Source organism: Haemaphysalis longicornis, unplaced genomic scaffold (genome assembly GCF_048455015.1).
Source record: "Haemaphysalis longicornis isolate Haplotype H1 unplaced genomic scaffold, Haemaphysalis longicornis Haplotype H1 scaffold_7, whole genome shotgun sequence".
Classification (NCBI taxonomy): domain Eukaryota; kingdom Metazoa; phylum Arthropoda; class Arachnida; order Ixodida; family Ixodidae; genus Haemaphysalis; species Haemaphysalis longicornis.
In genome coordinates this window covers 73,115,725-73,132,406 of record NW_027526422.1, presented here as the reverse complement: position 1 = coordinate 73,132,406, position 16,682 = coordinate 73,115,725, and positions in this window count along the sequence as shown.

The following is a 16,682-nucleotide window of genomic DNA, read 5'->3' as shown; positions in this document are numbered from 1 at the left end:
ATGTATGCGTCAAACCCGGGCATTCGGCTCGGGGCGTTCTCTGCAATTGCACGAAAGAAGTGCCATGGGGTTTCAACGCTTTCTTTATGGAACGTACTCAGGTAAGAGAATATCCATGTCGTGTTATGGCCGTGTTGCATTCAATACAGGGGGTTAAGCGTTTGTTTACACTTGTTTCGTTTGTCGTAAAATGTCCAAGCACTCCGGCACTCCGTTGGCAGATCAGTCGGTGAGCCGATGCTGAGCAGACGACTCACCTCTTTGCCAGAAGTGCGTGAAAAAGCCGCCCAATAGCAGGATGTCTAGCTCATGACGAACATCTGGGAATCGATGACGTAGACATGTGAAGATGGCGGCGTCCAAAAACAGGAAGGGAAGGGTGAGAAAAAAGAGACAAACTTTGCAACAAAAGTGTGAGCTTTCCGCTGCGCGTAAAAGAGTAATACTTGGCACATATGACGTTGACGACCCAATCTCACGATTGCGCTAGTTCATTTAGTGTGCTCAAAACGCCTTTCAGGGCCCCTTTTAAGCACACAAACGGTAGCGGTGACGCTCCGAGGCATTGACGATCAAAAGTAGCGCAGTTTGCTGTGACTTCCGCCTGTAGCGGACAGAGCAATTCGGCTAAGGCGGGCTAGTTTGTGCTTGACACTACTTGGAAGACACTGCGTTAAAAAAGAATCCCGGGACGCTCGCCGCCGAGTCCGTACACAAAGCAGCCGCGTCGGCGGATTGCCTCGAAAGCGCGTCATCCCTATTTCATATTTGCCGCGCTTTCGAGGCGCTTTTTCAAAGAAAGTGCTACGAGTTGTGCCGCGCCTCCGCCAGATGGCGCCACGGGTCCCGCGACCGCGAGAAGGCGCAGTGAAACATCCCCCTTGCGAGGGGCACGATCAAATGCAGAGCATTTCCGGGGGCGCACGACGTTAAGTAGTTTGCGTTACGTTAATGTTGTTGCACTTGTGGCAACTGCTGACGAGAGAGCGCTCGTCAGCAGTAATTTGAATGAGTCAACGATATAAGGCGCGTTCGTAGCGTCCCATTCTGTGTCGGCTTTGTGGCGCAGTGGGTAGAGTACCATGTACATTTTGTTCCGCCTGCAGGGTCGAGGGATCGAAACCGGGCGCCGGATAGTATTTTTTTTTTATATAGTAGGGAGGGGTGCGGTGCGGACTGCGGACGTCAACGCGGGTGACATCGTGAGTTACTGAAATGCTCTGCATTTAAAATTATAATGTCGCGCAACAGACGTACACGACGCAGCCCAACGTACAGTCTTTGTCAAAATTTTGTGGGCCATGGCGACCATGGCCGGAGCAGGCGCGCGGCCGAGCAGGGGCGCTGCGCCTGCCGCTGTCGGCTGGAGCTGGTTGCGGGGATAAAGAGAGCGAGGGGAACTTTTGCTCTTGCTTTTGCGGTTGCCGTGTCCGGCGCGATTAGAGCTGCGCAGAGTGCCTGCGCTGAAGCGAAGTGCGCCTGCTCTGAGAAACCGGCCTCGGTGCACTTATCGTGCTAAGAAAGGAAGCGAGAAAGTTCCCCTCACTCTCTTTAGCCGCGTAACCAGCCGGCAGTGGCAAGTGCAGCGCCCCTGCTCGGCTGCGCGCCTGCTCCGGCCACGGTCGCCGTGGCCCACAAAATTTTGACAAAGACTGTACGTACACAGTCTGCGTCAAGTACGCAGACGTACACGACACAGTCTTGTTTTTACAGCTGTATGCAAGGCGAAAGCCTGCGACAACTATGTTTCATGGAACGTGTGAGGTACACAAATCTGTTCTGAGGTACACCAAATGTGAGGTACACCATAACACCATACCAGGTACACCGTAGCACCGCAGGGCGAGCGAGGCAGCGCGTGCAGGTAACAGCAGCCGCGGAAGGAGGGGACGCTAGGCGAAGGAGCATGAGCCAGGAAATTGAAGCAGCAGCGTCGTAGTAGGGTACTAGTAGGGTACTGAGAAAGAGAGACGAATCGCAGAAGGTTGTGGACACGCCTTGTCTACTACGCCACCTGGGCTCAGAGCTTAATTTCAGATTTCTTTTGGGGACGACCCACCAGGCCCTATTGATGGTCGGGGGAGACTGAGAAAATACTCCAGCGCGAAATAGGTTACAATAGTTGGAAGTGCCGCTTTTTTTAACCGTCTAGGGAGGAAGCGTCTATAAATGAAGCTACCCAACCCCAACGGTCCCACGACGAAAATTTGAAAGTGGAACGAAAATGTTTAACAATAGATCGAGAGAAACTCCAGCTAAGGCCTTCTCGTTCTCTGTCTTATAAAGTTCTAAGCGCACACGTAATTTTTTTTCCAGTAGCATTCCAAAAGTCCGGCGTCTTTCGTGGACTGCAACCATTGATTTGATCTTATAACCAAAAATGTTTAGGGACATAATCGTTTCAAAGCAGAATTGTTGCTCTGAATTTGTAGTAGTAGTAATAGTAGTAGTAGTAGTAGTAGTAGTAGTAGTAGTAGTAGTAGTAGCAGTAGTAGTAGTAGTAGTAGTAGTAGTAGTTGTAGTAGTAGCGGTAGTAGTGGTAGTAGTAGTAGTAGTGGTGGTAGCGGTGGTAGTAGTGGTAGTAATAGTGGTAGTAGTGGTGGTAGTAGTAGTAGTAGTAGTAGTAGTAGTAGTAGTAGTAGTGGTAGTAGTAGTAGTAGTAGTAGTGGTAGTGGTGGTAGTAGTGGCAGTAGTGGTAGTAGTAGTGGTGGTAATAGTAGTAGTAGCAGCAGCAGCAGCAACAGTAGTAATAGTAGTAGTAGTAGTAGTAGTAGTAGTAGTAGTAGCAGTAGTAGCAGTAGTGGTGGTAGTGGTCGTAGTAGTAGTAGTAGTAGTAGTAGCAGTAGCAGTAGTAGCAGCAGTAGTAGAAGTAGTAGTAGTAGTGGTAGTAGTGGTGGTAGTGGTAGTAGTAGTAGTGGTAGTAGTGGTAGTGGTGGTAGTAGTGGTAGTATCTGTGTCATCGCTACAAATCGTTTCACGCGTAGATAGTCACTCCTTCCGATAGACACACCATTTCATGGCTTTTATTGTTCCTTCTGTTACATACAGAGGGCTCGTTAATTTGAACTTCAGTAATTCGCATTTATGATAATTAGAACTGTGCGATTATTTGCGGCCAAGCTTCATTGAAGTCTACGTAATAAAAAATATGCAGAAATTCAAATAATTGTCTACCAATGTGTGCCTTGTCTAGCAGCTTGTGTAGAGTGTAAGTTTTTTATAACACAGATGCACTCACAGCTCAAAAGACAGCTGTACAGCGCAAAAAAAAAACATTGCGCTGTACATTTGTGTCGAATATGAATCCCCCACATGAACACGCTTCCACTCTTGCAATTACTTAAGTGTCAGATAAGGCTATGAGCAGCAAAAGACGTTGGAATATGTATTGTTTTAAGCTTCCCTTTGGTTCTTTTCACCAATGATTTAAATTTATACCATAATAGCGATGAAGTGCCTTTGCGTTTTATTATGTTTTTTTTTTCGAAGCTGCCAGTCGTAGTGCAAGGTTGTTCTGCTTGCGCTAATTTCATACGTAACATTCTTCGCCAAGTACCCACCATGCCGGGACCGCGTAACAGCCTGCATTTCCTGGAAAATACCGATTTGGCGGAAGTTCCACATCTAATCGCTATAATAGAGTAAATAGAGATCTTTGGTTGGACATAATTTTGAAAAACCAAGAAATAAGAAAACTAGAAGAACTAAAATTTTAGCATAATTGATATCACAAAGCTGAAATGTGAATCTTATACATCTTACCCAAAAGCCAAAGAATAAGCAAAATAGTCTTAAAAACAACGCTAAAAATGCTATATAAAAATGGCAAAAAAGGCGAGAAACCGCGCAACGTCGTGAATTTTCACGAAAATGCAGATTTGAAGAAATTCAACCTTTAATCGTTGTAATAGCGTAAATAGAGATCATTGGTCGGAAAACGTTTTGAGAAATAAAAAATAGAGCTAACAAAAAAACAAGTTTTTATCAATAATCATCTGACACAATCGAAGATATGCATTATATATACCTGCCCCCCAAACCGCAGAATATATGAGAAGGGTCTTCGAAGGAGCGTTCCGAACACACAATAAAAAATAGCGAAAAAAGCGCAAAACCGCGTAACGCCCTGGATTTGCACAAACATGCAGATTTGGCTGGTTTCGCCTTGAATTTTTATAATAACGTAAATCGAGATAATTAATTGGTCGGGTGGAATTTTGAAAAAACAGGGAAAATAAAAAAATTACCAAAAATGCGCACACAAAATAAAAAATATGACTCTTATTCATCTGCCTCCCATACCAATAAATAAACAATAAAAGTCCCCAAAGCAACGATCAAAACCGAAAAAAAAGAATGGTGAAAAAGGCGCGAAACAGTGTGAAGCCCGCCATTTCTACGAAAATGCAGAGATGGCGGAAGTGCTACCTTTAATCGTTATAATAGCGTAGATATAAATGATTCCTCAGATCTATCTTGAATAAATGAAATATAAGAAATATAAAAAAGACAAAGTTTTACCGATATTACTCTGACAAAATAAAAAAAATGCATCTTAAATATGTCCACAAAAACCAAAGAATAAACAAAAAATGTCAGCAAGACTACGCTCCCAGTCCAAATTAAACAATGACCAAAAGCCGAAAAACCGTTCAACGCCGTGCATTTCCATGAAAAGGCTGGTTTGGCGGAAATTCTATTTTTAATCGTTACAACAACGTTGATTGATTGATTTTGGGGTTTAACGCGCCGACGCAACGCAGGCGATGAGGCGCGCCGTAGTGCAGGGCTCCGGATTAATTTTGACCACCTTTAATTTTGACCACCTTTATCGTGCGCCGAAATCTCGTACACACGGGCGTTTTTGCTTTTCGCCTCCATCAGAAAAGCGGCCGCCGCGGCCGGGAATCGAACCCGCGACCTCGTGCTCAGCAGCGCAACGCCTTAGCCACTGAGCCACCGCGGCGGGTCGTTACAACAGCGTAAATGGAGGTAGTTGTTGGTAGAGAGTTTTGAGAAACCAAGAAATAAGAGAAATAGAAGAAATAAAACGTTACCAAAACTGACCTGATCAAATAAAAAATATGCATGTTATATGTCTCCCCCAAAACCGAAGAATAAACAAAAAATGATCCGTAAAACAACGCTCAAACTACGAAATAAAGCGGCGAAAACGGGGAAAAGCGTGTAACGCCCTGCATTTCCACAAAAAAGTATATTTGTCGGAATTTCTACCTTTAGTCGTAATGATAGTATAAATGGAGATAATCGGTTGGAGAAAATTTGACAGCACGAAAAATAAGAAAAATGAAGAGGAAATGTTTCAACAAAAATGACCTGACAAAATCAAAGATAAGAATCTAATACATTTCTCCCGCAAACTGAAGAATAAAAAAACGTATGAAAATAAACGTTCAAAATACGCAACGAAAATAGCGAAAAGAGCGTAAAACAGTGTGACGCCCATCATTCTCACTAAAATGCAGATCTGGCGGCTTCCCTCTTCCGCTCGTACCCAGGGAACGAGCCCAATCGGGCCCCGGTACCCACCGACAGTAGCGTAGCGCACGCTAGCCGCTACGCTAAAACTCTCTAAAGGTACGGGCACACTAGCGCCAAACTTGCCGTGCCGCCCTGCCGACGGCCACCAGCGGCGTCGCCCGCACTGCGGGTGATGGCTGCGGCGCGACGCCGCTGGCGGCCGTAGGCAGCGCGGCGCAACAAATTCAACGGTAGTGTGCACGTAGCTTAATGCCAAAGGAACTCGCGGTGTGGTGCGTTCGCCGATGACGCCGTCACTTTCTGAGACGATGTAAGTGCTGCCCCAGCAGAGCCTCAGCGCCACCGACTCCAGAATCCGAGGTGCGCACAGCCGTCAAAGCATACAGTACCTATGCGCCGTCATTGAGAAGACTCCAGTTCCCGCTGCGCTCAAGTACCTAATTAGGAAGTATTGTATTCATCAGCCAAATTTTGTCACTTTCATTAGTTCGAAATTTCATCAATTAGAACTGAGATGGAGTCCCCTGGTGGTTCAAGCTGGCAAGCTTTCACTGTATATGCCTCGTATGGGTCTCGCCTTATGCGCAATGTATGTTATATATCTCGCCTTATTAACAATGTGCGTAATTCTTGTTTACCTCCTTCTGTTTTCTTTGTAATCATGCCCACTTCTGCTTCAGCACGTGCAGTGGTGCAGTAGCGGTACAACTGAGCATACAATAAGGTGATTGTTGGTACCAGCTGTTCGCTTTTGTTTATCGTTTTCAGTGTATTGGAAACTGGTATTCACAACAATTTATTCACCATGTATTTGTTTTCAATTATTCGCAACACGTGATTCGCAACTAGCACATCAGAATTCACCGATTTTAATCCGTAGCATTCTTTTCCGAGTACACCTCAAAGTCAGGAAGACTAACACGCTGAATTTCCACAATAATACAGATTTCGCGAAAGTTCCACGTGTAATCGTTATGTTATCTTAAACGGAATTTTGAGAAACGCAATTTTGAGGAACTGAAAAATAAGAAAAATATATAAAAACTACTGAAAATGGCGAACCGTGGAATGCCCTGCGTTCCCACAAAAACGCAAATTTGCAGAATTTACACATGTAATCGTTTAATAGCGTTCATGGGGATAATTGGTTGAACGTAATTTTGGAAAATCAAGAAGTCAGAAAAAATATTTAAAAAATGACGGAAAATGGCGAAGCGTATAACGCCCTGCATTGCTACAATAATGCATAAGTTCGGATGTTCCACCTGTATTCGTTATAACGGCGTAAGTCGCGATAATTATTCGAACCAACTTTCGGAACGCTAAAAATAAGAAAAAATAAAGAAATACGAGAAGCGGCGAACTGTGCAACGACCTGAATTTCCACAAAAATACAGATTTCGCGGAAGTTCCACCTGTAGTAGTTATAATAGCGTGAATTAAGATAATTGGTGTAACGAAATTTTGAAAAAATAAATATCGGAGAAATCTGAAAAAGTGTAAATAATTTCGAACTGTCTATCGCCCTGAATTTCCACAAGAATCCAAAATTCGTGTAAGTTACACCTGTAATCATTACAGTAGCGTAATGACTGTAATTAGCAGAACGATATTTTCAAAAACTAAATCACAAGAACATATTAAAATACAGAAAATGGCCAGCCGTGTTAAGTCTTTAATTTACAAAAAAATGTAGATTTCATGTAGCACCTGTAATCGTTATAATATAGTAAACGGAGATAACTGGTCGGACAGGATTTCGTAAAAGCAAAACTTTTGCTGTAAACAACTCACACTCCATACAACCGGCATAGGAATTCTACGCATGAGTGACAATTGTCTCAATTTCTGGAGATTTTTTACTAACAACACTTCTCTTACAACGACGGAATGCGAGATTTTCAGCATGGCGTGCTCTCCTGCGCTCGCAACTCCTCCACGCAGCTGCAGTCACCTTCTTCCAGGAAGTCAGCATTGTGTAAAACGTGTTTTTTTCTTTGTACTTGCGAGAACCGGGTAATAATATACCCTTCCATTCTCCATTGCCCTCCTGAGTAAAGAAGTTCTCTGTCTTGAAGGATAGCCTAGGGTGCCTGCGGTGAAGTCCTGATTTGGTGCCGAAATGCGCTTCCAAGCAGGCTCTCTGCCTTGTCGATTACTGTAATGCACTTTTCATTAATTATATATTCGCGCGGTTTCCAGCGTTGAAAACCCCGTGATAAAAAACTTTGGCGGTTTTCATCAATTATATATTCGCGCGGTTTCAATCTCGCGACTTTGGTACCGATGTATGTTGGGTTTTTTCGTATACAGTCCAGTACACTTATAACGATACCGTTTATTAAAATATATCGGATATAACGATGAACAGATATGGCACCGTCAACTTTTGTATTCTTTCTATGGTAAAATAAACTGCTTATTACAATGCTCCAGTGCCACGATATCGGATATAACGATTGAATCCGGTTATACATATTGTGCACAAAAAATGCAACAGGGAAGACTCTAATGACGCGTGGCGCAGCTTACTCAGGTAGTCTATTCGTATGAGGCCCAATGCGTGACACCGTCACTCGGGGACTTTCTTTCCGCCAAGGACATTTACCTCAGCTAGGTGAAGCACCCATACATGATCTTGGAAAAGATTTGCGCTAGCTTCACACGCGGCAAACAAAGGTGACCGACTGTGGCTTCTTTTCCGCAAATTAGTAGTAGTACGACCTTGCTGGCATGCGAATAAAAGGTTTTGAGCTGTGTTCCGTCTTTTTATTTCGCAACCCGCTTATAACAATTATCTGTTGTAACGATGGGATTTCCTTGGCACTGGGATATTGTTATAAGTGGACTAGACTGTATATGAATATCGCGCATCATCAAATGGTTCAAGCAGTCTCCCAGTCAACGGGTCACGCACCCAGCCCAATCGTTCTACTCTCCGGCCGAGTTTTGGACTGTTTCCACTCTAGTCTGCTACATTATAATGAATATGCCAATGCTTGCGCTGCTTACCTGGAAGTTACTGGGACACAGCGGATGTTCCCTTTGTTGCCACATGCTACGTATACTCCTTTCTGATACGACCCGCACTTCCTCGCAATGGGCGTACGTGAGTAATGAAGCTGTGGTAACCAGTTCCATGCTACACAATTGTGGAACAGCTTCTCCGTTCTTGAGGTCCACAACTTCTGCATTCTTTTCTTTACCGTCCTCACACATACTGCCTAGCCAAACGCCCCGAATTGAAAAATAACCAATATCTTCAATACGTTTTCCATGTGCTTAATAATGCAAGCAATGCCTTAGATATAAACAAACACTTGCATTGAAGACTGAACTTATGCTGATTTCTTTTCCTATTTACGATATTTGTCGTCGATTTCCATGAGTTCGTTGATCACATTCGAAGGTCGCATCAAGCAATCTGCTGGCGTTGTCGAGCTAGACTTAGCATATGACACTCTAATCAAACAAAATTTAGGGAAGCTTGCACTCACGCGCAAGACTTGAATAGTGAAGCTATTGTAGGTGAGCATCGTGGGACACCGTTAGGTTTGAATATCATTGCTTATTTGCATTGTAGCGATGCTAGTAATCGTCGTCATGTGCATGAAAGACGTCGTATTCTTCGCGCCGAGTGGTGGGTGCAAAGTCATCATCATCATTGTATCCTTCCACCATCTCTTCATCGTGGACTCTAAGCAGGGGTGAAGGGATCTTCAACTTGTCTCGGGAAGGATTAGCACACTCGTAGCCATGTCTCCAATTATCCATAATGGCTTCCAGAGAGTGTGGTGGTCGTGGTGATTTCTCCCAAGCAGGGTGTCTTTTCATCTTTAGCATTAGATCTTCAGCATTAGCGATGGAGTTTTTTAGATGGTTTGTAGCGCTTGACGACAGCGTTGGAGTTTTTTTTTTTTTTTTTTGCTAAAGCCACTGCACGATCCTGGGACTCGGAGGTCTCCGCAAGGCACGCGCTCACGAGCGCTCGGAATTGTCTTGGTCTTCGTTGTTTCGGAGTTTTTTTTTTAATTTTTGCTAAATATAATGCACGTGACAGGGACACTTGGCGGTCACCGCGAGGAACGCGCCCACGAGCGCTCGGAATTTTCGTGGTCTATTTTTCTGCAACGGCAAACTTACGGCAGTAACAACAGCTCTGCTGTTAAAAAAGCGGGCCGGATGGCATATCACGTCATATGGCCATCTGCTTTAGAAACCACACGCAGAAAATAAAGCTTTGTTCCTTGACCCTCTTTACTTTTGGGGTGCAGTAAGTCCTGAGAAACCCGCCAGGAATTAACCTGGTCCGCCACGGTGGCTCAGTGGTTAGGGTGCTTGGCTATACTGAGCCGGGAGAGAAATTTTTGATCCCAGTAGCAGGTGCCGCTTTTCAAAAGAGTCGAAATGGAAGAACGCGTGTTTGCTGCATGGTATCAGTGCACGGTAAAGATCCTCGGGTGGTTATCCGGAGCACTTCTCTACAGCGTTTTCGGAGCAAGAGCCGTTTTGCGGCATTAAACCCTCTAACAACAGGCAAACCATGCCTGAAATGCCTTCAACAATACATGCATTTAACTAGGACCGCGTTCCTGAAAAGAGGAAGCGCTCAGGTTGCCGTACGCAGAAACTACACAACGCGGCGCAGTGAGAGAAGTGCGCTATCCCGCAACGGGTCGCAGCGCCCTAAGACGTTACAAGAATGCTGAGCAAGAGTCTACAAACATGCTTGCTTCCCAAAAAAGCAAGTGCGGCGCGCTCCCGCGCTAGCAGAAGACACGAAGCCCCGCCTCAATGCCCCTATGCGCCTGCGCCGATTAGCTTCGATGCCCGGCCACGCTGCGTCGTGTTCGCGCCTAAAATGAACGGCCCTGTAAAAAAAACATATCTTGAACGTCGCGGAGTTTGTTGCGGCGTTTACTTAAAGGACTTTAATTGCTCAAGGATGTTGCTTGTTGTATCACCTCCGATTTCAGAGGAGGGAGAAATGTTCTGAAAAATAACAACAAAATTTTTCTGCCTCGATTCATTACACACACTTCTTTTTACATTTATTCAACTGCAAAATTTCGTTTTTAAGGACAGGTGCCTTTGTCCGTAGCTTCTTGCCCGGCTGAAAACGTCATGAATATCTTGAAAAATTCACAGCCTTGAGCAGCTCTATTGTTTTCTTTGTTACCTGCTGCACATCTTGAAAGCGCTGTCTTTCAGGGTCCTTTTGTTGTACTCGAATGAATAAACTTGTGTGGGATCCGGGCCACGGTAGAAGAGGCGTCGCTATCCTATTTCTCGTGAAAAACTCCTACACTCTCAATGCGGTGTGGGCCGGAATTTAGTCGCGATGCGCAAGCCCTCCACCAGATCTCGACAGATCGGGGCATTCCCTCCGTCTACGTTCTACATAGTATCATCTCTTGAACATTTTCAAGCAAGGGATTCTCCATCAGCGCCAGAAATTGGAAAAAAACGATGTAAGTGTACCACCGCTTTCATGTAGCGGAAAAATATTCACATGGCCCTCCAATCAATTTGTCCTGTAATTGTAGGCTGGAAAACAGGCTTTGACTTGACTAGGGCTCAACTCCTAGTGTATTCACGATGCCCGAGTACGTCGACTAAATAAGCGTCTCAAGGCATTACTGATGTACCAATTCGAAGTGAAAGTTATGCCTTCAAAATTTTGTTGATTCTGCTTGTGTTGTGGACAAAGCTGAGAAAACGAAACCAGCGTTGTATGGCTGATTCCAGGAGAGACCACACCATCCTGTGCAACTGTGATTCAACTGCTGGTAGTAAAATTTTAATTTCTCAGCTTGAGTTCTACTTTGAACAAAGGTTTTAGGTACTAAGAGTATTGCGGGAAACTTTACAAGCGGCTCCGCAATCAAGTTACGGACCTATAAAACGCTTTTCTGTACAATCTCAGAATTTGGTGCAGTTATAAGAAATACTCACCAAAATTTTAAAATGTCAATAAGAACTGTTATAGAAAAAGTCGTCTGTTTTTTTCTCGTCCTTATGGCAGCAATTCCTACACCTAAATCTGCTTTTAAAGCGCTGCATGTTGCAGCGCCTACAATTATTGCACGCCAAGGTAAATTTGCAACACTTTGCCAGTAGCAGTAATTACACATTTTCTTACCCCGGCCCCAGCCACATGAAATAAAGGGCTAAATCTAGTACCATCGTATCCCAGAACAAACATTTTGATTTCAGTTTTTTTTTTTTGTTAACGCTGAAATATTGAACCCATCCTAAGTACCCCCCGATTTTTGCATTAGGTCGACTCCTTCCTGCTGTCGAAGCACTTTAGAAATTTTTACGCGCACAATGTCCCCGTTCTCCACTGTCGTTTTCCACGTTTATATCAGCTTTCCGATAGACATACGGCTTTATTGCTCTTATTGCTGCTCCTTTTGTTACACATACGTTTATTCTTTGTGGAGTGTTCGGATATTCTTTGCGGAGTGTTCGCTGTAGGACGTCCCAAAAGTGGACTGCCATCCAGCAGTGTATGAACACGTGGTCTATTGTTTCCGGTTGCTTACAAATTGTGCAGTCTGTACCCCACATAACTTCAAACCCCTTATCTTGGAGCCACGTTTGAACTGTGAGTGTCCGGTATGAAGTTTAAAGAAGAAAGACTTCGCCCCACCCTGAACTGGCATCCCTCTGACCCTTTTAAGAACATCTTACCCTGGGCCTGCAATGTACAATGTTCTGTACAGTGGCACAGGGAATAGGTTATCTCATAAGTCCTTATACGAACTTTTTACGGGAAATATTTCTATGTCTGTCTGTGAGTCGATTCAGCCACCCGGCCAAACTAAAACAGGTATTGCTGAATAGTCTTATCTACTCACAGCAAAATGTAAACGTCTAAGTCCGGTTTATATGTTCATACTTGTCAACTTTGTTGAACGAGAACAAGGCATTACGCAAATATAAGACAGGAAATTAGTACGCAAGAGATATTTACAGTGTTCCTTTATACAAAAATTTATGGTTGCTTGGTTTTTCGATAGCAAATGATATTCTACATCTACTGCAGACAACCGCCGCCTGCTGTTGCCCGCGCCACCTCCTGGCGGCATATGAAAAATCAGGCGGCGACAGAAACAAAAGGTTCCACTAGCTAGGTTCCACGTTCTGCTTGGAACGCACGTGGAGCACGGCCAGGAGGTTCTATAAACCTTGAAGTCGGCCGCCTCGATTCACGCGCGTCTCCGCCGTACTGCTGCGCTGGCATCGAGGAACTCGCCCTGTAGCAGTGGAACGCGGTAAATTCAAATCGCCTTGAGCAAACCTTTAGTGTGTTTACCTTGGGATGAGCGCGACGGTACAGGAACAGCATGAGAGGTGAGCGGGAAAGCAATGGGGGTCATTTCCTTGGCAAATGTCTACAAAGACTATGGTCTTTTGACGACATTTGCAACAAAAGGAGCAGATACTCGGCCAATATTTACCTCCTGGGCGGTAGCCGTGAGGCACGCGCTGACGCGCGCTCGCTTTGCATTTTCTTGGTATTTTACGCTATGGAAAGTAAAAATTACGAGTGGCTAACCAGCTTCGCTGTTATAAATGGCGCAGATGGCAAACCGTATTACGTCCTGCATTTTCAAAAAATGCAGATTTCGCGGAAATAATAAATATAAACTTTACAATGGCGTAAATGAAGATAATTGGTTGGACAGAATTTTGAAAAAGCAACAAACAACAAAAATACGAAGCCTAAATTTGCTCACAAATGATCTGGCAAAATTAAAAATATGCTCCTTATACAACTCCTCTCCACAAAGCCGATGAATGAACGAAAAATGTCCGCACAAAACGTTCAAAATATAAATCAAAAGTAGTACGCCCTCAATTTCCACAAATACGCAGATTTGGCGGAAATAACCCCTACAGTCTTTATAATAAGGTAAGTGGAGATAATTCGTCGGCCAGAATTGCCCAAGTGCTGCCCAAGCACTGTCAGAAATAGTGCTTGGGCAGCCACACCCACTAGTTGTGCCGTCTAGCCAGGCGAGATGCCCTTAGCTCGAGCAATGCACGTAAGCGTATAGGCGGTATTCATTGAAAAGTTTAGCGGTCAATTTCTTCGCTTGGCAACACTGGAAACGGCCACAGACATGGCCGATGCGCCACGGACACGGCGCAGCCTGGGCCACTGCGGCCGCACGCCGAAGAAAAAAAAAGACACCGGCGTGCGTCATCTGCTCCGTTCCAATCCGATTCTAAACTGTGGCGCCAACAGAGATGTTCTTAATCGCACTCACAGTGAACTCGACGCAATTCTTTGTGTTCGGCGAAGAGTTCGTAACGTGAAACACAGTCATGTGTTTCACAGTCGTGCTTAGCTGGACAAATTCAAATTCAAATTCAAATTCATCTTTATTTTCCAGAAAAAGATTGTCTGGATGGTCGCCAGGGCTAAAAGCTGAAAACGAACAGCTTGACTGGGCCTGGGAGACCGTTGCGAAGCCGCGGCACAACAGAAACGAAACATGATAGTACACAAAGCGAGTGCTGCATCAAAAATAGCAAAATTAAAAAAAATATCTGTATAACACCATTATACAGTAATACAAAAAGCTACTTACGCACGCTTCACAATGCAACTTACAACAATTGCAGGGATCAAAACAACAGATACAACGAAAGATTACCCTACAACAACTTACAACAGATCCAAAGAGTTTCGTTTTTAGATTGAAACAAAGATGGCTGCGTAACAAAAGCAAATAAATACAATTGACCATAGGTATTAGCACCAGTTTCCGTCATACACACCCGCAAAGGCAAATCAACACAAATGCTAGTAGAAAGAAATACAAGGTAACCGCACAATCAGATTCCATTTACAGCGTGCCGATAAAAAACAGTGACCATACCATAAAATACGTTGGAGTCTAGATGATGCGTTTCTTTTCCAAAAAAAAAACAACAAAGAAACAACACATTAATAAGAATCTCAAAGCCGCCATCCCGCGGAGCCCGACGTAACGAGTGATGGCGCACCATGGCCTCGGCGATCGGCTGCCGGCGGCGCGGAGGCCACGGGCGCATTCACACGTTTGCACGGAGGAGAAGAGGGGTGCCTGATCTGCGGGCCGTGCGCACAACGTCGCCTAGCAACAGACGCTTGGCCACAGATATGGCGGCGCACACTTGGTTGCCTGCATGCATTCCACGCAAATGAATACCGAGGATAACGTTAGCCTAATAAGGGGTGTTGTTACAGGCAAAGACATGCAAATTCGTATAAATCACCTTCAAAATACTCCAACGATATCTCTGCCCCTATTTGTGAGTGCGAAAGCAATAATTTCCTACTGAAAACGGAACGGCTGTTTTTCTTTCGAATGGGTGTACTGTCGGCACAGTACGCAGGAATTGGCTAACGGTAGCTGTCATGGTCACTGGCGAATCTACCTAAGTGGGTATGTTGTTTGGCCGACATTCAGCCTTAACGTGTGGTTACGTTAACAACAGCTTCCTGTACGAGTTGTCGGCGAATGCTATGTGTGTGGCCCCAAAGCATTCACTAGGTCTATCTTTAGTCACACGGAGCCATGAAGCTTAAGTGGGTCCGATAAAAAAAAACTGTAGTGTTGTCGGGTATACGTCCTTTCTAGAGACCCTGAGTTCCATTCCCGTCCAGTACCAAGTTTAGTAATTGCCTTTTTTAAATTCAATTACATTTCTTCATGACGTCGGCCCTTTCTGCGCCGTATGAAGGCTGCACACGCCAGGTTGTGGCTTTCCTGCTCAATAGGCCTTTTAATGCCCTCGCATTATAATCACGCAGCTACGAGCAACAAAATGCAAAGTGATCGCTGTCATGTTCGAAAAAAGCACCCCAACTTTTACCTCACTGCCTACCCGCGTTCGATTCGGAAACATTGGAGTCACTTATAATGACCATATTTCCGAAATGAATGTATTCCGTGAACAATAGGAGGGCTATCTTGAAGACAGTTAAGGACACATTCAAATACAGATTACTATGAGGCAATATTACTGTGAATGGCACGAAAACAACAGGTAATAGCAACAAACACAAATTGCAATTTTTAAAAGCGTTTGAACGCAATTCGCCCCATTGCCTCCCCGTTTGGACGCAAAAATATTAAATCTGATGCTACCCGTTCCTGCAGTGCTACCTTCGTTTGGGAGTGAAGCATAAAGAACGGGAGAGCCATGGTGCAAATGTGGAAAAAAAGTAGCGGCCTGGCATTTACTTGCTTCTCTTTAATTGTGTTACGCACGGTTTGCACGGAGGGCGCCCCAAAACGAAAGTGTGAAATGGACGCCGATCCGGATGCTTGCAGAAACGTGGTAAGTGCGTTAGTCTCCAAATTACTTTGATAAAGGCCTACTAAAGGCTCCACTTCCTTCACATTAACAACTTCTACGGGCTGGTTACTTTACATAAAAAAGAGACATCTACTTCGAATCCAAACAGAGGAAACAAGAGGACCCGGAGGAGCTAGAGAGACAAAAGCTGTGTATCTAACTCTAACCCACCCACCTCTTCACTGTTAGCGTAAATTCAACTCAGCTGCCCTTTTCAACAACTACCTGGGTACTTACGCACTCGTGCTCGACGCAGCTGTAGAGGAATAGTCGACAGGATTCGCGGTGGTGCATGGGCGTTTAAAATTGCGAATTTCACTTCTCTCCAGTCATCGTATGTGGGAAGTGGGAAGTACGTGTAGGTCGGACGGCAGCATCGCTGGCAATCCACCTTCAGATGGCGGGTTGGCTGATGAATTTTTTTGAATCCACAACACGTACGTGTTATCGGCAGCTGCGTAGGGTTCACGTATTCTGTACAGCGTGAGCAGCGGCAAAATATTTAGGGCATTTTATTGAGGAACCGTGTCCAGCCGTTTCTTCGTGGATTTGTCTTGTGCGTAAGCAAAAAACAATTTCCTCCGTGTCTGCTCGCTTCGCTGGAAATGTCGTCAAAAGGCGATAACCTTCTGCAGCCCCTCCCGCGTAACTGCCTCACCTGTCTCACCCGCCCACCTATCAACTGCTCTGTTCTTCTCTTGTATCGGCCCTCCTACCATGACAGACGCAAGGAAGGTATGCTGAATTAATTTCAATTTTTACTATTTTTCATTGTTGAACGCGCTTTTTAAGGGGTATTTTTCTTGCTATCGCAAAAATTA